This window comes from Lissotriton helveticus, chromosome 3_1, assembly GCF_964261635.1.
Source record: "Lissotriton helveticus chromosome 3_1, aLisHel1.1, whole genome shotgun sequence".
Lineage (NCBI taxonomy): Eukaryota > Metazoa > Chordata > Amphibia > Caudata > Salamandridae > Lissotriton > Lissotriton helveticus.
The window spans coordinates 361,517,151-361,542,746 of record NC_136061.1 but is presented as its reverse complement, the minus strand read 5'-3'; the positions used below and the strand labels follow the sequence as shown (position 1 = coordinate 361,542,746).

The window sequence follows — 25,596 nt, the reverse complement described above, 5'->3', positions numbered from 1 at the left end:
ACAAATGCACCGATGCCCTTGTTACAGCCTGGCAGATGTCCAGATGCAACCCTCATGCCAACACCAATGAAGTAGCTGTTAAGCAGATGGGATGGGCCCTCAAACATTGTAGGAAGGAGCGGCCCATGCAGGTATGAGTGGTGGGGCGGAGTGGGGTAGGGAATCGACAGACGACAACGATGGAAAGTTAATTATTTATTTCATTTTTCCTAGCCATTGTCTGTTGAGTCTCCCCCCACCCCCCACTGCTCATACCTGCACAACCGCTCTTTCACATGGGCGCGGCTGCTTCTTGGGTACTGCAGAGCAGATCTTGGTACAGAGGACTATCTACCTTGATAGCATCCTCTTAGATACCATCTTACCTTTCTTCATGCTTGAAAACCTAATAAAGAGGTTTTTCGTGCAGTCGATGTAAAAACTCAAGGCCCTCTTTGGGTCAAGCTGGTGGAATCTCTCCTCCACCTTTGAAGCGAGAGGCAGAGCAAAGATTGTGGACAAACACTTGCCAAAGTGGAATAGTGTAACAGTTTTTGGAAGGAAGGCCGGCTGCGTCCTGAGCACAAATTTGTCTGGAAAGAAGGTGGTGTAAGGCGGCTGTGCCAATAACTTCTGAGTTGACTCGCATGGCACGCCGATGTGATGGCAATCGGAAAGACTGTTTTCATTTTTAAGCACATCATGGAGCAGGTGTGCAGTCTCAAAGGTTGTGCACATAAGAAGTGTTAAGAACAGGTTTAGGTAATGATCAAATAATATTTGTAAGACCCGTGTTAAATTTAAGCTCAAATTTAACAAGGGTCTTACAAATATTATTTGATCAGTCCTGACGATGGTCTCAAGGAATTGCTCATAGGAGACCGAAACGTCGACCTCTACCCTTATCCTCTGGAAATTATTAACATTATACTTTGGATAGGTGTACACAGTCGTACAGAGAAGCTAACTGAAACTGATTGTACTCTTCCTGTATTTCTGTTTATATATTTGTATTTTAACCCCTGCTCACTTTTTTGATAAAATTCAATATTTTGCATATACACCTTTCTGTAGTCTTCTGTTGCTTGTTGTTAAATGTTTCATGTATGTATGTATGATGAGTCAAATTTTTGTTGAAGATACATGATTAACTGAACTAAACTCCTTTAGGACCATTCAATTGTCCTACCTTATCAACACTGTCAAAATATTAGAATTCTTTTTCAAATAAAACTCCCTTGGAGGACTCCTCTACCCATTTTATTACTTTCACCCAAGCCCCCAAGGGTATATTGGGTTGCTCACTGTCTTTACCTGATAGATAATCCAGCACAGAACCTACTGCATGACCTTGGTAGGCCAACAAAAGAACATCTGAAAGTTTAGAATGTAAGGAGTCAGTATTTGGAGGGCTGCACCAGGCAACACATTTCTCCCAGTGCCTCACACAGATGGACTTTGTGGAAGGGCATCTGGAGCAAGGATGATATCATCCACCTTGACTCAAATGCATTCTGGTGCTGCCATATAATCTCCACACATGGAGATGTATGGTGCAGGACTCAGTCATGTTTTTGAGACAGAAGGCACTCACTAGTCTGATGGTAAGACAAATGATCAGACTAAACTGCTCTGGTTACTAAGTGTTACTGGCCCAGTCTGCAGCAAGTAGAATGACTTGGGCCCAGCCTGTCCTAATCTTCTACAGAACCAGAGGCATTAGCAGCAGCAGTGGAAAAGTCTAGAGCACACCCTCATTCCATTCGAGCCAGAATGCATCTGTGCCTTGGAGAAACTTGAATGCGTAAAGCTGATGGCACTGCAAGTTCTCAACAGCGGCTAGAATAGACTAGATCTAGTCAGGGCTTTCTAACTGCTCTCGGATGTCCTGCACATATCGGGTCGAGACGCCACTCATTCTCTGCCAGAAGATGTCCATTATGGCATTCAGTGCCACTAAAATGAAGATGTTCTGCTGCCAGCTACCTCCGGAGACATAGGGCATCTCGGCACAAGATTGAGGAACCCACACCAATCTATTTTTATGCAGTAACCAAGGTAGTAGTGTTCTCCATGAGAACCTGCACTAACATCCCTTTGATGGAAGGCAAAAAGTTTTTCAGTGTCAAATGGATTGCCTCAAGTTCAAGCAAGTTGATAGGGAGCTGGCTTTCTGCTAAGGATAAGAGTCATCTGATCTCCACCTATTACCGGATGGATTTCAACCCAGAAGTGACGCCATGAATTCCGGGTGGAGAAGCAAGAATTGCATTGTTCGAAGTCAGGGTGGCCCACCTTGAGCTGCAGGTAAAAACTGTGGGACTGCATGGATATATGGAAATGCATGATTTTAATTGCAAGGGCACTATCCAGTCTCCAGGGTCCAGAGCAATTTGGATTTGAGCCTCTTTGAGCAATCTGAATTTGTTATTTCACAAAAAGGCTTTCAGCAGGTGAAGGTCCAGGATAGGCATGCGGCCCATTTCCATCTATGGAATGAGGAAGCAGTGACACCAGCATCCTGCCACTTTGTCCAAGTAAAGTACCCGTTTGATGCCACCCAGGATGATTGAACTCCTGCGTTAGGATTGCAATCAGATCCTCTAAAAGCCACTCTGGTGTGGGAGGAAAGTAGGACTGTGAGGATATTAACCCCTTCCATGCTGATGACGGCCCCCAGCCGTCATGGCACACAGTGCTCGTGTGCTGATGACGGCTGGGGGCTGTCATGACCACGCCCGCGATCGGAATGTCCAGCACAGGAGCGGAATTCCGGCCCCGGGCAAGGGGTTAAGGGAAAGGTGTTGCCCGTTTGAACAGTTTGTAAGACCCATCTATCTGACGTGACGGATCTCCAACCAGAGAGGAAATGTTAGGTCCTACCTCCTCCCAGCTCACATACATTGTTTTTTGGGGAGATAAACTGCATACATTCTTAAAGGTAAACCATAGTGGCTTGGTAGCAGCTGCAGCAGTAGAGGAAAGATTAGAAGACTGTTGTCCTGCAGCCCTCAAGGGACTAGGCTGACTGGTACGCAACCAGTTAAGAGGGTTGGCCTCGCTTATAAATAAGCCCTCTAAAGTAACCCCTCAATTCTCTGAACTGATGGAGAAACTCCTTTGGCTCTGAGAGTAGTACGACTGTCTTTGAATCATCTGCTCACTGAATCAACATTTTCACCCGACAGCTCGGACTCATCAGAGGGCATATCATTTAGATATGCTTGCACATCACCAGAAAACCCAGTTGACCTAATCCAGACATATCTTCTGAATAGACACTAATGCAGTCAGTAGTGTCCAGGCCAGTGTAGAGTAGTTATTTTGCTGCATACTGGCCATCATGTATCATCTTGGCAAGTAAAGCCCTTTGGTCCTCAAAGATCGTCGGTACGATCTTGATGGTTATGTCCAATAATGTATGTGTGTAGCTGCCCAATAAGAAACCCATTAATAGACCTAAAAGCCAGGCTAGCTAAAGAAAACATTCTCTTCCCCAAAGCATCATGTTTTTGGGATTCCCTATCCAGACCACAGGATTGGTTGGAAAGGAAATTGGATTGACCTCACTTGTCGGTCCTGTTCAATCAGGCTCTCCCGTGCAGGGTGTTTAGTCAGAAAGACCAAATCACCAGAAGGAAATCTATGTCACAAAGCCTTAGGTCGACTGACTGGCGGGCACACATTTGGTTTTGCCCCTGCAGCTATAACAGCATCAGTAAGGACTTCATTAAATGGAAGTCATGACTTGGATGAAAAGGGCCCTGGTGTAGAATCAGTCAGAGGTATCTAGCCCACTGGCATTTTGCAGGCCTACATACAGGTCATCATCCGTGTAATAAGGGGGAGAAACCCATCACCGTCCCCATCATTCTCAGTGCCTTGAGAGGTGATATGCTCGTGCTGTACTGGGTCAGAATCAGAGCCAAAAAGAGAATAGAGCCTCTTCTGGTAGTGGCATTGAAGCAAAGGTCTCGGATTAGAGTCAGGCTGTATGACAACTGGCTGCGCTCTAATACTTTTGTAGCTCTGCATCGGACTAGATTGCAATGGTGTTGCCCCGGGGTGCAAGATCAGCATTGGCCCTAGTCCTTCTACCAGCGCATGCAGAGTTTATGTTGGCACCATTGCAGCAGGAGCTGGCATGGATCTTGGCACCCATGGTGACATCAGAAGTACATAATTAGTAAAAATGTAAGTGGCTGGGCCCAAGAAACTACTCACTGGTCCAGTGTAGCTGGCACAATCCACATCACTGTAAACTGCAGCTTTAAGTTCTAGTGTCATAGGATTTTTTAAGATATATTAAAAAGTTTAATCCACCATTAATGAACGTTTTTTTAATATACACACGTAGCACCACCATGTGGCCTTTTTCTCATATATATGTGCCGGTGTTTACAATTAAGCCACCGGAAAAAACATCAGCACAAATTCAGCACAGGAACTCTTTACCCTGTGGCAGGTCCCGAAGGTGCCAATGGCACTGGGAGTGGACCCCCCTGGCAGTCTTTCGACTAGAGGCCCCTGTGGCTCCATGGGGCCTAAAGGCACACTAGAGTGAGCTAGAATTGCACCAAACTCTGCAGCATGGCCTCTGAGGAGTCAACAAGGCCCAGGAAACTCTGGGACTCCGGGGACCAATTGCAGAATCAATTCAGATTAAAATTGTCAGAAGATCTAGAAAGGAGGGAGCAAAGCTATAAATTTGAGTTAGTAGTTGCGGGAAGAAAAACACTGAGTTCACCATGCAGGGGTGGTGCTTATATTCGTCTCACGGTAAACAGCATTACCAACGCATGGCGTTACAACGCAGTCGATACGACTGCGTTGTAAGTTCGCATACCGTTACAAAGCAAGTCGGAACAACGACTTGCGTTGTAAGGGGCAGAAATCCAACACCTTCCCTGTTGTCCACACAGACTGGAATTGGAATAGTAAATTATACTATTCCAACATCCAGCGACCCTTACAACGCAAGTCGTTGTTCTGACTTGCGTTGTAACGGTATGCAAACTAACAACGTGGTCTTCGTAACGACCGCGTTGTTACGACATGCGTTGTAAACGCATGCAAAATAAGGTGGCATATTCAACTGTCACTGCTAAGGAAAATCTCTGGATCCAGTGTGCAATCTGGGGATATTCTAAAGGTGAGAAATCTGTGGTTAGAAATATCTCTCAGAAAAAAGTTTTTTGCTTATACATATCTCAAACACCGAACGTTGTGTCTGAGATCAAGAACGGAATTGTTTTCATAAATCGCTTATTAATAGAGTCGTGGAGGTTGGATGCTCACAGCACGAAGCACTGGCACTCCCTCCTCTCTCACACATCAAAGTAAACACTGCTAAAGCTTCTCAATAAATAGAAGACACTGCTCTGGCACAAGTTAAACTACACATTTAAAGAATCTCTGACATCAAAGGCTGCGGTTCTGTCTGGGTGGCGAGCTGCTCTGTAGGCATGCCTCAAAAGCGATAGTGAAGGCAACAACCTTGTGTCTAACCCTTCATATCTTACACCACTGCTCCACTCGTTCCTTTTTGAGCACTTAGATACGCAGCAATATTTTAGCACTATACAAAAGTTCATACCGCACAAAACAATTGTCTTGCATGCCCCTGTCAAAGGTAAGGCTAAATCGAGCAAGAAGAAGGATCTGTGGCCACCAAAACTCATATCTACATCAAAGGTCAGTCGTACCCATTCTAGGGCATGGAGCGCAGGACACTGCCAGTCGTACCCATTCCATGGTAAGGCGTTCAGGACACTGCCAGTCGTACCTGTTCAGTGGCACAGGTATGAATGGACAGCCCAATTGTGCGAGGCAAGGGATCCAAGGTCCCTGCCAGTTGTACCGAGGTTTAAAATCCCAGATCACTGCCAGCCTTACCCAAACCTACGCGAAGGATTCCAGACCTGTGCCTGCCGTACCCATATCCATGCAAGGGAACCCATGCGACTGCCAGCTGTGCCAGTGTTTCTGCAAGGGATCCAAGGTCACTGCCACCCATGCCAGCGTCTATGAATGGGATCCCAGGGGACTGCCAGCGGCTATGCATGGGACCCCAGGTGACTGCCAGCCATCCCAGGTAGCTGTCAGCCTCGCCAGTGTCTATGTGTGGGATCCCAGGTGATTGCCAGCCGTGCCAGTGTCTATGCATGGGACTCCGGGTGACTGCCAGCCGTGCCAGGGTCTATACATGGGATCCCAGGTGAATACTAGCCATGCCAGCGTCTATGCATGGCACTCCGGGTGAATGCCAGCCATGCCAGCGTCTATGCATGGGATCCCAGGTGACTGCCAGCCATGCCAGCGTCTATGCATGGGATCCCAGGTGACTGCCAGCTATGCCAGCGTCTATGCATGGGATCCCAGGTGAATGCCAGCCGTGCCAGCGTCTGTGCATGGGATCCCAGGTGAATGCCACCCGTGCCAGCGTCTATGCATGGGATCCCAGGTGAATGCCACCCGTGCCAGCGTCTATGCATGGTATCGCGGAAAGCAGAGTCAATTCCCAGAAGCCTTCTACAATCCACCCATTGACATCCCCACGCCGTTTCGCCCACCTTCACCCCAATTACCAGGAGCCTCGCTGTGCCGCTTGCACAGGAAACACACTGCTTCTCTCGCTGATTGCCCAACTGATTTTTCTGATGAAACCGCAGTGAAAAAAATAACAAGACAGCGCTGCTAGAGAAATACTCAGGCCTGCCTTAAAGGGCACTTAAGCGGCAGAATCAATACTTAATACTTCAGATAGTAAAAACACATTATTGTCTAGTAAAACGCTTTAGTCTGGATGCTCGCGCTTTTAAAAATTCAATCTCGGAGACTAAAAAGTGAAATTACGACTTCAAGTGTAACAAGATATAATGGCCTTTCCTGCTCTCTCAATCACACTGAGTCACGCGGACACATGGCGGAGTGGCGGGAAGCGCGAGACCGGAGATGCATACTCACAGAGACAGACACAGGAAAGAGAAAGAAGGCGGCGACAGACAGGGGGAAAAAAGAGACAGAGAGAGAGAGAAGCATAACGAGAGAGGAAACGCAGGGGGCCACAGTGCTTAATTTGAGCTGGGGGTTAATTGTCCACACCGGCGCTTGTGACAGCCTGTCACAAGGTGTCGCTGTCTGGCTAATTTAGTAACGACCACACCAATAAGTAAATATTAATTTAATATACATTAAAAATTATTATTGCCATTTGTATAGGTTTGGGCCGGGGCCTGAAAAAGTCCGAATTGGCACACTTGTAAGAGCATGAAGGTTAGTAGTGGTCTTGGTACTGTCACTGTAAGCGCTTACAGCGGGCAATCTGTGGTGCAAGCTGCAGTGGCCTCCCGACGAGAGCCCTGCCACTTCTGTTTGTTTATTATTATTATTTATTTATTTTTTACAAATTAAGCACTGGCGGAGCCACCGTTTCGAACAGAGGCAGGAACTCGGAGACATATATTTATTTTCGTCACAGTGAAACAAACTGACAGCTCATAGAAAATAAAAGACAGAACTCCGGCAGAGGGACTCGGAGAGAGAAAGACAACGTCGAAACTCAAAAAGCGACGGACCCATATCCACTCGTAAACTAGCTCACCGCGAGACACACACATTCAGAAAGAGTTTCTCAGAGATAGACTTGCCACATGGTAGTCACAAGGCATGAAACCACCGGGCTGTTTGGCGCAGCCCTGCTCTTTTCAGGGCTCGCGCCGCCACTGCTGAATAAGTTTATAATTCACGAAAGCAGATTTTGTGATATATATCCTTGAAGAGAGAGGTAATGTCACCCGCCACTGGTATATAGCGCCATATGCCGGAGCTGCGTGAGCCAGAACGTTGTCTTTTTTGTCTTGAATGAGGTGCTCATGCACCAGAGAGCTACCCACCACATGGCATTAATGACATGGCTCCCACAAAAGCTACTGATACCCCTAACTTGCACTGACAGACAGACAGACAGACCACATGTGCAAGGGATGACCAACCAACAGAAGATCCTCAGGCAGGTTGGGATTTACAAGGAGATCCGAAAAGATTGAATAAACCAGGTGGGTCTCATGCTTTGGCTGGCCTGGTGGTTGAAGAAGGTACATGGAAACAGAGCTCAGCTGAGCAGTGAGTGGTGGACATGATGGGGTTGTGGGGTTACAGCAAGCCTAGCCCAGGGTTCGGGGCAGCAGGCTCCTTCCCTCATTGGGTCCCTCAGGAAGCTCTTCGTCTATGGGAAGGGGCTGTGCAGGCAGTGAAGCGGAGCGATACAGCTGGCCCCACTCTGGTGCCCAGCACGTGCCTCCATGCACAGCGGGCCTGGCTCGCAGCATGTGGAATAATTGCTGTCGAAGACCGCCACCGCGCTGTTATTCCAGGGCCTAATGCGCAGTAATCTGCAATAATAGGCTGGGGCGGCATCCAGGACCTTGACTTCCAAGCGGGCCTTTCACAAACCTACTGAGCGGCGCATTGCTTCTTCTCCATTGGCCATGGTCTTGATGGAAGGTAATTACTGGCTGAGAGGAAATGTGCACTTACTGTACCGCAAACAAAATGCCAACCCAAAGCGCGGGCTGGAAAAAACAGCTCTGCATCCTTTCTAGTCTCATCCCGCAGACTGGAAGGTGGAGGACAGTGTTTGTTCATTAGAATGGATGGTATGCACTGCTTTAACCTCGTCCACTCACCCAACAGGGCTACAGCTCACAGAAATCCACTTCACCAAAGAGCCGTTCCTGCACCCTTCCTCACTGAGCAATGTAGAGGCAAGCAGCAGAGTAAGAGCAGCCAAGCACACAAGGAACACACACCCTCTCAGTGCACTCACAAATTATGCTATTGGATCGCAACTGAACTTCCTTCTATTTGATAAGAAATATATGCTATGATGATGTTAAAGTCTGCATTGTGCCCATCTCTGGCGGCTTCTGTTCATCTTTACTGTCAGATGGCGTGCATGTTCACATATGTCCATGCTAGCTAGCATCTGTGCTTTATTTGTGCAGGTGGTGGGAAATGGCATTCAAGTTTGGGGATCAGGACTCATTTTTCCTCATCAGGTCTTGACCCAGAGCAAGGGAGAGTAAGGCGGGAATAAAACATAAAAAAGATAATGACAGTAAAACACTGACAGAGGGAGAAAGCATGAAAAGGAACATCCCAGAGTGAGATAAAGACACAAACTGTGGAACAAAGAGGCTTGAGGTGAATTCAAAACTAGGTAGCCATGCAATTGGCAACCCTGGCAATCAAGGCACTTCAGCAAGCTGCTAAGAAACACTTTGGGGTCCCTCACTTCATAGCTTTTATAAATTAAGCATGGTCTTGATGTAGTGTGAGTGTTCTTGTGCTGTTAAGCCATGCGTCTGAAAGATGTGCTCGGTTTGTTTCCATGTGACTCGTTGCCAGATTTGTCAAATGCCTTAACACATTTGTGTTCCATTTCTATCTATACATGTGTCTTTTACCGTACATAAGTGTGCCTGTGCAACGTAACCATCTATTGTGGTCTGGAAATGTTCCCTTCACTCATGTACTCGCTGACAGCCACCCTGTTCAGTTTTTTTCACAGCACCACCTCGGCGGGAATACTGGAAACATCTTCACCTTCCCCTGGCGCACTGCATTCTTCGGGGAAGCACAGTTGACTCCCTCCTCTCCAGTACAGGTGTTTATTCAAGCACAGGCTAATGCTTAAATCCCACAAGGCTGAGATCATCTACCTCAACTCACCACTTCGACAAAAGCATTCAATCGCACTCTGTGTTCCCTCCCTTCTCCAAGCATGACTTCAAACTCATCTGAAAAAGTCATCACCAATTTCCTCTCCTCTCAGTCAAGGCCATAATTAATTAATTAGCCTTTAGCAAGATGGACTACTGAGGCAGCCTGTCCACAAGTGTTTTCACTACTCCCTCCAGTGTTTCCACCACACTCTGCTTAACCTTCCCAAACCCTCCTCAATATCCCTCCCAGGCATGAGGCAAAATTGTATATGGCGAAAACAGGTAACCTACAGAAGATTATTCTTCCTCCCTCGCAACCCTGCGGCCTATATTCCTTCACATGATTGTCCACCTCCTCTGCCTGCAAACCAGAGACCACTTGAACTTACCTACATTCTTCTCCTCTCCACCCAATCACCACACCTCAATACAATAAATGAAGCCGGGATGCTATTCACCTATGTCACCTCTTGATTCAAGCATCTTGCTGACCAACCAAACACTGGCGAGGCGGAGAACCTCACACTAAGATCTGCTTTCACGATGAGCACCTTAATACATTGAACTTGGCCTTCAAACAACACCTCCTCCAGGTTAAAGGTCTCCAACACCAACGTTTGAGGTCACTGGAGAACCAACATCAAAGTGATGCAGTACCTTGCACGGTCTCACTATTGCCCCAGAACATCCTGGGCTTTGTTACACAGCAGCGTCATACATATAGCATTTGACAGGTCCTCTGTACTACACCACCCTTCTGTTGAGATGGTAAGCACATACATACAACACAAAGACTGCCTGGGATCTAAGAGTACTTCATGTCTGTACACCAAGATCCCTTGTGCCTACAAAAGCTTTGCGCCCTCATGTCTCAGTACTCCCGTCTTTCTTTGTGCCCATACAATTGTCAGAAGATGGTCACACTGGCTTTATAGACAGCCACTCCCAGACGCCACCACAGCTCCCCTTCAACCAAATGATGTAGGCTAGCAAGGCTGTCCTACAGCTCTCTTGACTTATCATTGGCAATGATCTGAAACACGGCTGTACACTGCAGAAGCAGGTATGGTGGGAGAAGTGAGGCGATGCATACTATGTTGTACAAATACAATAATCTAAAGTATCCAGCTTGTGTTTACTGGTGAAAGTGAACTCTTTCACTGCTAAACAAATACTACGTCACAAGGGATCCTGTGTACCAAGTAACCTTTACCAGAAAACAGCTTAAAATAAACTTTGCAAACACAGTAAAACACAAGAGCAACCTTAGCGAAACATGGATAAGAAATACTCAGAAACATGCATATTACACAATAACACATATTTATTAACAAACCAAAGAGGCAGACTCACAGGACACAAGCTCACAGACTGATAAACTCACACATACTCAAAACGCCACATACGGACTCAGAAAAAGACATACTGTGAAACACCAGCCTAGAGAGATAGATTTCCCTGAATTACACAGATTCACAATGACAGACACGCATGCTCAGAAAAACGCAAAGAGGAAGAGATCAGTAGGCAAAAGCACAAGCTACTATTTGTGTAACGATATATCTGTAAAAGACATTAGTTAGTGATAGATTCCTTACCTTAGAATATCCCCAGGCGTCAGACTCGATCCGGAAATTTTTGTGTAGCAGTACCCTTGCGCGTTGGTAGGCGTCGTCTGCGGCTCGGCGTCCGTCGTCGGCGCCGTGATGACGACGTCGGAGTACTTAGACGCTGCCTCCGCGTGCTGACGTCAGTTCTTAGACACAGCTTTTCCATGTTAAAAACCAAAACTGGTGCCATTGAAACTAGGGCCCTGAAAGGGGATGACCTTAACCCTAGATATCGGTTCGCAGAACGGGGAGGATGGGTGGGTCGGTAAGGAATCTATCACTAACTAATGTCTCTTACAGATATATTGTTAAACAAGTAGTAACTTGTGCATCTGAAAGAGACACGTTAGTGATAGATTGCTTACCTTAGAATAGATACCCCAGCAATACCAACCCCGGTGGTGGGTCTGCGAACCAATAATCACACCAGAAAGTCCTGGAGGACGGACTGGCCAAAGAAGACATCCCTCCGGACTTGACTGTCCAGGCAATAGTGTCTTGCAAACGTGTGCAGCGAGGCCCACGTAGCTGCCTGGCAAATGTCCTGCAAGGGCACTCCCCGGCCCAGGGCAGTTGTAGTCGCCGTGGCCCGAGTGGAACGAGCCCGCAATCCAACAGGGGGCTCCTTTTTAGCCAAGGAGTAACAAGCCTGGATACACAAGATGATCCACCGAGAGATGGTCCTCTTGTGCACCGCCTTTCCCTTCTTAGCGCCCACGTAACCAACAAAGAGTTGGTCATCCACCCGGAACTGGCGTGTGCGATCCAGATAGTAAGAGAGGGCACATTTTGGGTCCAGATGGTGGAGCCGCTCTTCCTCTTTAGAGGGATGCGGTGGCGGAAAGAAGGTGGGCAAGGTGATAGACTGCCCGATGTGGAAGGCCGTGACAACCTTGGGCAGGAAAGATGGCCTAGTCCGCAACCCGACCTTGTCCGGATGGACAGAAAGGAAAGGAGGTTGGGAAGAAAGAGCCTGGAGCTCACTCACTCTCCTGGCAGAGGTGATGGCAACCAGGAAACCAGTCTTCAGAGTAAGAAGGCGGAGAGGGCAGTTGCGAAGTGGCTCAAAGGGAGCGCACAGCAGAAATGTAAGAACAAGGTTCAAGTCCCACTGAGGCATCACAAACGGAACAGGAGGGAACGTGTGTGTGATGCCCTTCAGAAAACTATTTACAATAGGGGACTTGAACAAAGAAGGTTGATCAGGCAGCCTTAGAAAGGCTGAAAGGGCAGAAAGATAGCCCTTGACAGTGCCCAGAGCAGAGCCCTGCTGGGCGAGAGAAAGAAGGAAGAGAAGAACCTCAGAAAGAGGGGCAGAAAGTGGGTCCACAGCCTTTGCTGTGCACCATGCCACTAATCTATTCCACCTGCAGGCGTATACTGATTTTGTGGAGGGACGCCTGGCTGCCAGAATGACATTACAGACTTCAGGAGGCAAGTCAAATGGCCTCAACTGTCGCCGCTCAATCTCCAAGCATGGAGGTGGAGAATGGACAGGTTCGGGTGGAGGACCGTCCCCTGCTGCTGCGACAGAAGGTCCTCCTGAAGAGGCAGACGAACCGGGGGATCGACTGACATACTGAGTAGCTCTGGATACCAGTACCTTCGTGCCCCGTCCGGAGCCACAAGGATGACTTGGGCCCGGTCGCGCTTGATCTTCTTCAGCACTCTGGGCAGAAGTGCTATAGGCGGAAAGGCGTACAACAGACCGCTACTCTACTCGCGACGAAAAGCGTCTCCGAGCGAGTGCCGCCTTGGAAATTCCAACGCGCAGAACTGATGACATTGAGCGGTCTCTTCTGTGGCAAATAGATCCAACCAAGGCTCTCCCCACTGCGGAAAGAGGCCTTGCGCCACGTCCGAGTTCAGACGCCATTCGTGATTCATCATGCACCGACGGCTGAGCTCGTCCGCCCTGGCGTTCAGAGAACCTGCCAGGTGTTGAACCACCAGGGTCACGCCCTGATGTTCCAGCCACTGCCAGAGGTGCAGAGCCTCCTGGCAAAGGCTCCACGACCCCACCCCGCCCTGTTTGTTGCAGTACCACATGGCGGTGGTGTTGTCCGTGAACACCTGCACTACACTCCCCCGAACAGATGGGAGGAATGCCTTCAGTGCCAGACGAATCGCCCGCAGCTCCAAAAGGTTGATATGGAGCCGGGACTCCGCCGGAGACCAGAGACCTCTGATCTCCGCCTCTCCCATGTGGCCTCCCCAGCCCTGGAGGGACGCGTCCGCCACAACTACGTGCTCCGGTTGGGGAAGGGAGAGGCATCTGCAGCTGACCCAGTCGTGGTCCGTGAGCCACCACTGCAGCTGTCTCGCAGTGCCCTCCAAGATCAGGACATGGTCGGATAGGTTGCAATGATGCTGGGCCCACTGAAACTTCAGGTCCCACTGCAGAGCCCACATCCGCCACCGGGCGTGATGCACCAGCAGGATACAGGAGGCCATCAGCCCCAGAAGCCGCAGCGTCAACCTGACCGAGACCCGGGATAAAGGCTGAAAGAGTGGAATCAGAGCCTGAATATCCCGAACCCGCTGTTCGGGAGGATAGACCTGAAACTGCGCCGAGTCGAGACCCACTCCGATGAAGAGGAGCTTCTGAGAGGGCCACAGGTGTGACTTCCGCACATTGATGGAGAACCCCAGCTGGTGCAGGAGGTCTGCCGTTATCTGGAGGTGATTCAGAAAAGGGGGTGGTGATGGACAGAGCATCTGAGTTAAACAGAACACTCATACCCAGTCAACAGATCAGGGCTTGATCCATCACCGTTTTTTTAGCTCACTGCACCATCCCAGCTCAGAACCTGGCTATATGCAAATTAGTCTGACCCTGGCCCAGTGCATCATGGGAACAGGGCAGACCAAACTACCAAGCCAATTATTTACTGGAAAGGAAACAAGCTTCCGGGGACCGGTTTCTGGCATTGCAGCCGTCTTCGGCACGGCTTGCTTGAATCCTGATGGTGCAGTGAGCAAGGGACTCATGTCTGAGCATACCCTGCCACTCCTATAGTGGCCAAAACCATTCAGAAAAGGGGGTGGTGATAGACAGAGCATCTGAGTTAAACAGAACACTCATACCCAGTCAACAGATCAGGGCTTGATCCATCACCACCCCCCTTTATGAATCGTTTTGGCCACCACAAGCGTGGAAGGGTATGCTCAGATGTGAGTCCCTTGCTCACTGCACCATCAGGATTCAAGCAAGCCGGGCCGAAGACGGCTGTAATGCCAGAAACCGGTCCCCGGAAGCTTGTTTCCTTTCCAGTAAAGAATTGGCTTGGTAGTTTGGTCTGCCCTGTTCCCATGATGCACTGGGCCAGGGACAGACTAATTTGCATGTAGCCAGGTTCTGAACTGGGATGGTGCAGTGAGCTAAAAAACGGTGATGGATCAAGCCCTGATCTTTTGACTGGGTAGGAGTGTTCTGCTTAATTCAGATACTCTGTCCATCACCACCCCCTTTATGAATCGTTTTGGCCACCACAAGCGTGGAAGGGTATGCTCAGATGTGAGTCCCTTGCTCACTGCACCATCAGGATTCAAGCAAGCCGGACCGAAGACGGCTGTAATGCCAGAAACCGGTCCCCGGAAGCTTGTTTCCTTTCCAGTAAACAATTGGCTTGGTAGTTTGGTCTGCCCTGTTCCCATGATGCACTGGGCCAGGGACAGACTAATTTGCATGTAGCCAGGTTCTGAACTGGGATGGTGCAGTGAGCTAAAAAACGGTGATGGATCAAGCCCTGATCTTTTGACTGGGTAGGAGTGTTCTGCTTAATTCAGATACTCTGTCCATCACCAACCCCCTTTATGAATCGTCATCTGGAGGTGGCTGACGACTGTCTGGGGCGAGCCCGCCTTCAACAACCAGTCGCCGAGGTAGGGGAAGACTGAAACCCCTAATCTGCGCAGATGAGTTGCGAACACCGCCATCACCTTTGTGAACACCCGTGGGGCGCTGGTAAGGCCGAAGGGTAGCACGGTAAACTGAAAGTGCTCGAGGCCAACCGTGAACCGCAGGTAGCGCCGGTGGGCCGGCAGGACGGGGATGTGGAAATAAGCGTCCTGCAAGTCCAACGCTACCATCCAGTCCCCTGGGTCCAGGGCAGCCAAGACCTGAGCCAGAGTCAGCATTTTGAACTTCTCCTTCCGGAGGAAGCCGTTGATGTTCCGTAGGTCCAAGATAGGGCGTAGGCCCCTTTGCCCTTCTTGGGTACCAGAAAGTAGTGGGAGTAACAACCACACCCTACTTCTGGCCCAGGAACGCGCTCGATGGCCCCCTTGGCCAAGAGGGCCGTAACTTCCTCCTGCAGAAGTCGCAAATGATCCCCCGATACACGGTGGTTCTGCGGTGGCATGGCTGGAGGGGTCGCCTCGAAGGGGAGGGAGTAGCCCCTTCGGACGATTTGCAGCACCCACCTGTCCGATGTGACAGTGCGCCAGTGGAGGAGGTGATGGCGAACCCTGCCCCCCACTGGCGACACATGGGCCTGAAAGCACGGACTAGGAGGGTTTTGATGCTGCGGGGGAAGGTGTGGACTGTCCTCGCCGTTGTCCCCGACCGCCGCCACGGCGGTTTCCAAGGCCGCCACCGCGTTGGGTATTACTCTGAGGTACGTGGCTGGCAGCACGTGTGGGTACACCCCTTCCTTGGCCACGAAAGGAGCGAAAGGCACCCGTTTGCTGACGCGGGGCCGAAAGGCCCAAGGACTTTGCCATAGCCCTGGAGTCCTTAAAGCGCTCAAGCGCATGGTCTGCCTTGTAGCCAAAATGGCGACGGCCATCAAACGGCATGTCCATGAGTGTGTTCTGGACATCAGCCGAGAAGTTGGCGGACCTCAACCAGGCATGGCGACGAATCGCCACCGTCGTTGCCATCGCTCTGCCCAGTGAGTCGGTGGTATCCGGTCCACACCGAATAGAATAACGTGCCGCATCTCGGCCTCCCACAAGGTCTTGGCTGAGTTTAGCCCGTACCTCCAACGGGCATTCTGGCAGCATGTCCGCGACCGTATCCCACAGGGAGTGGGTGTAACGGCCCAAGAGGCATGCGGTGTTGGAAGACCGCAGTCCCAGACTTAGGGAGGAGAATACCTTCTTGCCGTATTGCTCATACCTCTTGGATTCCCTGTCAGGCGGAGCCGACGGGAATGCGGTCTGGGAATTGGAGGCCTGGATCACCAGGCTCTCAGGGTCGGGGTGGGTGGACAGGAAACGAGGGTCGCCCGGGGCCGGGCGGTGGCGTCTGGCCACGTTCCTATCTACAGGCGAACCTGTAGCGGGCCTGGACCAAGTGCCCAAAAGAACGTTGGTCAAGGCCTCATTAAACGGCAGCGGATGCTCAGCCGAGCTTGACTGCGGTTTAAGGACCTCAGTGAGGAGGTTAGTCCTCATGGCCGCGACGGGGAGTTCAAGGCCCAAGGCCTTAGCCTCTCGCGTCAGCACCACACTGTAGGTAGCCCCCTCCTCCATAGCCACGGTAGGAGGTGAGACAAAACCAGTGTCTGGCGAGGTGTCCAGACCACTGGCATCCCCAAGTCCACCTGTCCAGTCCTCGTGGGACTGACAGTCCCGTGTCAGAGGGTCCTCAGACCCCTCCCAATACTCCTCATCACCCATCTCTGGTACTCAGGGGTGTGAAATGATGGGGCCGGCTCATGGAAGATGAACTCTCCAAACGGCATCGAAAGCGGCGCCGTTCCGGCGCCGGAACCGGATCGAGGGAGGTATCGGGGACGGCGCCGCCCGAAGACAGCGCCGGGGGTGACACCTGAGGGACCGGCACCGGGGAGGTCGTCAGGTCCACCGGCGACGACCTGGATCCGGAACCGGATCCATTGGGGGCCTGCCGCGCCGGGCCCGAAGGCGCCGGCGCCGGCGCCGAAGCACCCGACGGCGTCGGGCCGAAGCCCCCAACCCGCTAGGGCCCCCAGACGGGTCCGCTGGTCCCGAAGGCACCGCGGAGCCCACCGGGGGAGTGAGGGACCTCATGACCATTAGGAACCGCTCGATCTCCTCCGGCGTCGCGCGCGGCCCAGGGACCGGAGGGTATGGGGCCGGACGCGACGCCTCGACTTCGACGGAGCCGTGTGGGCAGTGCCACCTGAACCCCCCGGCCGCGTCGCGCGAGCGTCGGGGGGAGTCGGAAGAGCGATGACGTCTCTTCGACTTCTTGTGCTTACCTGACGACTTCGACCCGGAGGAGTGATGTCGACTCCCGAAGCTATGATGGCTCCGCTCCCGCGACCGATCCCTCGACCTCCGTCCAGACCGGGACCTCTCTCGGCACGGGGCCGACTGCCGGAGTTCGAGTCGCTTGCGGGACCGCTCCCGCCTAGCTTTCGAAGTTAGGGCCCGGCAGTCGGAACAGGTCTTGTCGTCGTGGTCGACGCCGAGACAGTGGAGACACCGACGGTGAGGGTCGGTGTCTCCACCGAAGGAATCTATCACTAATGTGTCTCTTTCAGATACTACATTTAAAACAGGATCACAGAGATTAAAAGAGCTGGGGATCTAAAGCTAGAAAATTAAAAATCATAGCGTGCTATTTGCCGAAAAGCCCTTCAACACCTCATCAGAGGTAGCAAGCGCTACATAAATACAAACCTTTCCCTCTACTATCTCTCCACTATCCTTCTCAATCCAAATAACAGGCTAACATATCCACCGCTCAAATTAATTTCATATTTCACTATACAAATTCACCATTAATCCCTTTGGGTTCTGGAGTAACGTGCTACTCGCCGAAAAAGCGATTCGACATCTCGTCAGGGGTATTAAACGCAATATAAATGCAAATACAATACAATACAATGAGCAAGAGATTCGCAGGCAGGCAGAAAACTACGAGCAAGGCCAGAGTCACCCAAAATGAAGGATATCCGCAGAAACTCAAAATAATACAGGAAATTAAGAATGTGACCAGCCAACCTCTAAAAACAACATATCTGCTAGCAGGTCTAAAACTACAAACAGGGTCAGAGAGACTCAAAGATCAGGAAAGGTTAGAAAAATTAAAGGTGCAGGTAGAAAACTACAAGAAACTATGAACAGACCTGAGAAACTCAATAAGCAGGAGATCCGCGGGTAGGCAGAAAACTACAAGAAACTACATAGAAAACCAGAGTGACTCGAAGAGCATGGGATCACAGGCAGTCACAAAGCCATTATCAAGGAAGAGACTCAAAAAGCAGGCAATCCAGAAGCAGGCATAAGAAACAGCCAAGAAACAGCCAACACGGCCAGGGAGACACAAATAGAGGGAAATCCACAGGCGGGCAGAAGTATACCGCTAATACAGAGAGCTACTCCGACAAACAAAGTGCATGGTAACCCACAAAGTGAATCTAGCAAGTAAAGCGAGGAAATCATGCCAGATCTACAGGATACATCTAGGAAGCTGTAAATTTAGGGCTACGTCCTGACTTTTATTCCTCACGTAGACTCTCTTCTGTCAAACCTATGATTACAGATCTATATACTGCATAATGGAATGGATAATGTGCTTGAATTGGGCTTGGAAAAATGCTGAGTTGTGGTTCTTATCCTGATGGAGCGCATTTATTACAAGTAGTGATCCACGGTAGGAGAGTGAGGTCCAGCAGTGTGCGCCAGAATAACAACTGCTCATAGGATGTCTGCTCGTAAGGTGTTCATCTCTTTCTTGCTGCATATGATCTGCCCTTTATTGTCTGGCCCTTTCTGCTTGCATGCATTGGACGTCCTGCTCTTTGAACATCCTCGAGCAGGTACGTGGATTCCTGTAGTTTTCAGCCTGCATGCGGATCTCTCTCACATATTCGTGCAGTGGTGGGACTGTGTGGCCTCAGAGAGGAATCGACCTTTAATGTTGCATGCCTTCAGGATTCCTGGACCCTACCCTAACAACAGAGACTCCCTTTATATGGCTGCTTATGCCATACACTGACACTAGTCAGCGAGGAAGAATCCTCGCTGACCACAGATGCAACGATGCAATGTAGCAGAGGCAGTCGCCACACCAGTCGAACAACGCACACGGTTTGATCCCGTGGATGGGTAATGACAGCAAGTGATGGCTTTGATGGCCACAGAAACATGTCAGCATCACCAGATCCATTCTCTCAACTCTCAGGGAAAGAAGAGGAGGCAGGTGAGAAGAAAAGTCTTCTTGGCACAAATTGTCCCACTGTTTCTTAAAAGGTTGGTGCCTTCTCTGGTCCAATTGTGGAACACCTTTGAGCTCCTTCTGCAAATGCGTAGAGCATGGCTTGCAGTCAGAAAGAGTAGATATTTCCCTCTTATCCACACAATTTATGGGCCCTGGGGTGGGTAGAAGAAATGCAAAATTCAAAGGGGTCCAGCCGGGAGGAAAAGATCTAAAGATAACTTCAAAACCATCCCGTTTGGTGCCGAGCAAGGGACTATGGGAACAATCTCCTTAGCTTCCACTTACCTTCTATAGGTAGTCACATTCTAAATTAGGAAGGAATGTGTCAGGATTAAAGGGATTGTGGGAGGAAAGGTGACCAGATAGGCTTCCTATTCTCTTACATAAATGACGCTGCCCTCCTAAAGGCTAACCAGCTGTTGTGAGAAGGCAATGGATTCTGGGAGATCCTAGCAATAGCTAAAGAGGCAGAGCGAGGGCGATCCCAGTCTTACGTCAAAAAGCGTTTGTGTATCACACCAATGGCAGACTTGGAACCATCTGCTTCCTTCTCAGGATAGTCTTACTTTCATCTGTTTCATTACCTTGACACGAAGCCTCCATGAAGTACACGTTATGTACGTTTTAAATGAAGACAAGCTTTTTGTGTTGCATATCCCTACTTTGAAAGGGGATTCAGGGACAACACATTTCAAAACGACACTGTACAAACGCGTGGGTGGGTGAAGGAGGACTGTTGGTCACAACCCTATAAGAAATGAAAAGTCTGTTGGGAATGTCTGCAGGGAACTTATCTTGTTCCAGCATCCATTTATCAGTGTGTCTCTGCAAGCCTGGGTTTCATTGTACTACTACACCTATGCTCCCTTGTGCATGTACGTGTGTGATGTGCATACTTCTGTACATCCGTGTTTTCTTACATGGCTGTACTTTCATGTTCTTTGTCTCTACATGTGCCCTGTATTTGTGTATGTATCCATTTATCCATGTATGTACATGCATTTACTTCTTTGACCCTGTGTGTCTGAATCCCCTTTTGCGCCAGTGAATTTGTGCTCTTTGTGGCTACACACGTGCTGACATATTTTGCACTTTTTCATATCTTGTGAGCCTGCTTTCATGCCTTTATTTAGGTGTGCACATGGGCTCCCTGTGTGCGATTTATTAATAGTGTGTTTTTGATTGTACATTTGTGTCTCACTTTGCACACACATCTGCACTCCTCCTTGTACCCGTACGTCTTTATTTCAATGTGAGTCTGTGCACTAGTACTTTTTATTATGCTAATACGGCCGTCTTTCATGTGTGTCTGTAAAGCTGTTTCTTTGTGCATGTGCACCCATGTTTTCTTGTGTGGCTGCACACACCCATTTCTTTCAGTCGGTCATTTATTTTTGTGCCTGAAGATGCTTGTCTTTTTTAGTGTATAGCTCTAAGCGTTTCTTTGTACATGTATACTTCTCATGTCTGCAGTGTCTTCTTATGTACCTGCACACTTGCATACTGTTGTGTGAGAATGCTACGGTTCTCTAGTAAAGACACACAGGGCCCGATTTGCAAAGTCATTTGTGTGCGTCACCTAACACAGATACCTTGACCAGTGTATAAATGCCCTGGAAACTCTAGGAACACTCCCAAACATGTCAATCTCTCCATGAATCAATCCCGCCCTACAAGCAGTCGAAAAAGTACTCCCATCATGGATAGGAGTATGGATAAGAGTACCAGGTGCCACTAGAAGGTAAATACCCTCCAACATTTTTGTCGATGTGAGGGAAAGGGTAATTCCATGGGCAAAAATAAGAAGTGCAACAGCACGAATGCAAAGACATTTTCACACGTTCACTTCTATGCTATGTACAACCTCCAGAGCAGCCTTAGCATGTGCATAATTGGAAATTGGCAAAACAATGTCCAAGAATAGGTCTACACACAAATATATGAAGGTGTAAACATGCTTTTGTTATTGCTGTTTGCTCTAGCAGTTTGTGTCTTTTATCTTAGGTTGGAGGCTAAATAGGGTGACAAAAGCCAAGTGTTTTTTATACCCTGGGGCAACACAAAATCCTTCCATGAATTCTAAAGGACTTATTCCAAGTTCCTGGGTAAAACCCATGAGGCCATTGGCGATACCAACCGCTTCGGAGAGGGTACCTTTTACCTGGAGACTTTGGCACGTCCTCCAGGTAAACCAGGCATTGGCAAGAACATGCAGAAGTCAAAGAGGAGACATACGTATCCAGGCGCGGTGCGTCCATTGGGGCGTAGGGGCGAAGCCCCACTAAGCCCCATGGACCCACCACGTCGTCACTAGAAGGCAAACACAATTATTTTTAAAAATCGCGCTATCTGCCGGCCGGGAAACCGGGAGACACCCGACCTTCCCGGAGTGCGCAAGGGGGGGGGGGGAAGGATCGGGCTGCTGCAGCTGCGCAAGTGTATTTTTGGGCACAAACATGCCCGCGCATGCGCAGATCGTTTTCTTGTGAATTCCCCCTTAGAGAGAGGACCAGGGGGCGGGCCGCAGCCCCCGGGGTTACACAGGGCGACGAGTCATGGTGCCCCCCCAGCCAATCCTGGCGCAGGATTGGCTGGTCACTACATAGCCCGGTTACATAACCCCTGACGGATAGCACGGCCGACTTTGGTGCTGGGAAACCAGGTTTGAGCCTCTTATCGAACCATAAAAATGTATACATGACTTACTTTGGTGTTAAATAAATAGATATTTTAAAAAATAAATAAAAATGATGTTCCGACTAAGGTGTGAAATTGGTGTTGAATAAATACATGTTTTTAAAAACAATTAATATTAATCATGTATCATTGGTGCTGGAGTACAAGGTTCGAGACTGGTATTAAACACTGACAAGCTGTGTGCTAAGTTATATGGTCATAAAAATACATGAATGATGGATGCAGGATGGGTGGATGGATGGATGATGGATGAATGATGGGTGGCTGAATGGATGGGTGGATGCATGAATGAATTATGGATGCAGGATGGATGCAGGATGGGTGGATGGGTAGATGAATGAATGATGGATGCAGGATGGATGCAGGGTGGATGGATGGGTGCATAAATGAATGATGGATGCAGGATGGGTGGATGGATGGATGATGGATGCAGGATGGATGCAGGGTGGATGGATGGGTGCATGAATGAATAATGGATGGATGGATGGATGGGTGGATGCAGGAATGGATGCAGGATGGATGATGGATGGGTGGATGGATGGGTGGATGGATGGATGCATGAATGATGGATGCAGGATGGGTGGATGGATGCAGGATGGGTGGCTGAATGAATGATGGATGCAGGATGGATGCAGGGTGGATGGATGGGTGCATGAATGAATGATGGATGCAGAATGGGTGGCTGAATGAATGATGGATGCAGGATGGATGCAGGGTGGATGGATGGGTGCATGAATGAATGATGGATGCAGGATGGATGGATGGATGGGTGGATGCATGAATGGATGCAGGAATGGATGATGGATGGGTGGATGGATGGGTGGATGGATGCATGAATGATGGATGGATGGATGGATGCAGGATGGATGGGTGGATGGATGGGTGGATGCATGAATGAAAGATGGATGCAGGATGGATGGGTGGATGGATGGATGGGTGGATGCATGAATGAATGATGGATGCAGGATGGATGGATGGGTGAATGCATGAATGAATGATGGATGCTGGATGGATGGGTGGATGCATGAATGAATGATGGATGCAGGATGAATGCAGAATTGGTGGATGGATGGGTGGGTGGGTGGATGGATGGATGGGTGGATGCATGAATGATGTATGGATGGATGCAAGGTGGTTCGGGCTCGCTCGCTGCGCTCGCTCGCTACGCTCGCTGCAATATGCAAATTAGTTTACGCCCCACCACTTTCAAATGTCACCAGCCGCCCCTGTACGTATCCACGTTTTTAACCAACATCCTGTAATCAGCTGTATTTCTGCCCGCCAGAGTTACTATTGCTGGAACTCGAGGGACTAAATGCTGTGCTGAAATGTACCCACCTCATAACGGAGCCTCACATAAGCCTCCTGTAGACCATAACACTTCTCTGCAGAAGCAATGCAAGCATCTTAATGGATTTCTAAAGATATGCCCCAAAAAGCTGAGGCTGGAGTTGATTATGTGATGGGATCTTCAGAGCGTGAAAGCAGACAGCGAGATTCAGGCCTCGCCTGTGAAGTCGTCTCTGGATGGTATATGCGAGTGTCAATGGTCTGTTATAGTTATGCAAATATCCCTTGTGTGGGTCCCAGCTTCCTTTTCTTGTAACAGCACAGCTCCTCTCCGGCTTGACTGATGAGAGCATTGTGTCTGAACTCGAGATGTTTACTTGTGAAACGCTCAAGCATCCATATTCCAAACCCGGCCCATTGTCAGAGGCAGCCAGCGGGAGGAAAGACGATTTATAGTTATTTAGCAATTCAGGGCGCCTTTTCTTCATGTCTGTGTGGGGAAACAGAGCAATCCTTCGGATTTTGTGTTGTGAGAAGAGGAATGCATCGGATTCTCGAGAGCGAGGCCTGGATGTGCTGATGATTTGAGGAAAGAACAATTGCTTCATTTGTCTTCAAACTTGGAAGCACAGGTTGGCAATGAGAGCAGGTAACTTGATTTGTTCGGCTGAGTGAGAAGTTTGAACCTGCAGCTCCTGTTCCTCCATAAGCGACTGGCCTTATAACTATTTTAACTTCTATTATTGAAACAAAACAATTGAATTAGGGGCAGTATGACACCTGCACATGATGCTGCAACTACTTCACAGACAGAAGCTCCTTGAGACTTTTCTCAGTTTTACAGCAACGTAAAGTAATTTCAGAGAAGAATACCTTCAATGAGCCATCAGGAGAAAGATGTCAGAATAAGTCTCTAAATCCAGCAGCCATCATCAAACAAAGCAACATTCCAACATGCCTGTAGGAGGGGAGGGCAAGGTTGTACCCCCTGCATATCGAATCAACAATATCGATGGGACAGAATATAAAGGACAGAATATGGAAATAAAATATCAACAGTTGTCAAGTCTACATTTTCTATACCCAACTCCACATGTATGTACCTATCTGGTACATATATCTTCAAGGTACGTAGTTCCCTATATGCACTTATCTTTCCATATTTTGTCCCTCAATAGTGTGGCCTCAATATTAGTAAGCCACAATATTGTCGGTGTCGGTGTTCAATAGTACAATTGATTGTAAGCAATGCAGGTCTTGGTAACGAAAGGTGTTTTTATTCTCAACACTTGATAGCTCCTTTAACAGCAACATCACCTACTGCTAAGGTCTTTGTGAATTTAACAAAGATCACTGGACGTGTTTTAAACAATTAATTCACCCATGACAGTTCTTATTGTACTTATGTATGGATTGTTATTTATTTAGTACAAACCTAGCGAGAAAGCAATTCAGCTGTACATTACTTGGAGTATTGGTAGGCAATACAATATAATGCAAATCTAGCGGGGAATATGTCACACATTACATTTCACAAATCTTATGTACCTAATTTTTCCTAGTCAGCATTCACCTAGACTGAAATAGGGTATGTAGTAAGGATTGAAAGCCTATTTGGCCTTATTACTAAAAAATGTGTTTGTATATCACTTACATAGAATTTTTTTTACATTTGTATATATGCACATCTCATTATAACCAAACATAATTTTTGACAAGCACACATTATCCAAAAATGGGTTTTACTTAAATGAAAAACAATTACCTACATTTAGAAGCTCACAACGTGTCCATTCTTCCTATTCTCCGAAAGTGAGCTAACCAAGGACAGCGATCTAACCCCTGGCATACTCTCCTCTGATCGTCATTTATTAACCCCACTACTGTAGCTCGTCTTCAATAACAAATCGCATTTTAACTAATCTATTAAGTAACCGTATATCACTAAAAAAGTACAAATGTAAACAATTTCTCTACTTACATTCTGAGAACTAAAGACATCAAATCTATTAATCTCACTACCATATCACTGACCTAATGTCCATGAACTGATCTCACCTTTGGAGCGAGTATCCCAGAAAAACTGGTGATACATTGTTGTGATCATATTGATAACGCAGACTGAGTGGGTGGAAAGAGG

General features: G+C 48.7%; 1 protein-coding gene across 19 annotated transcripts in view; it reads right to left on the bottom strand.

Moving 5' to 3' along the window:
- Positions 1-25,596, bottom strand: part of MYO18A (myosin XVIIIA) — an 864,705-nt gene that overhangs the window by 372,708 nt on the left and 466,401 nt on the right. The gene's annotated exons all lie outside the window — the stretch shown is intronic.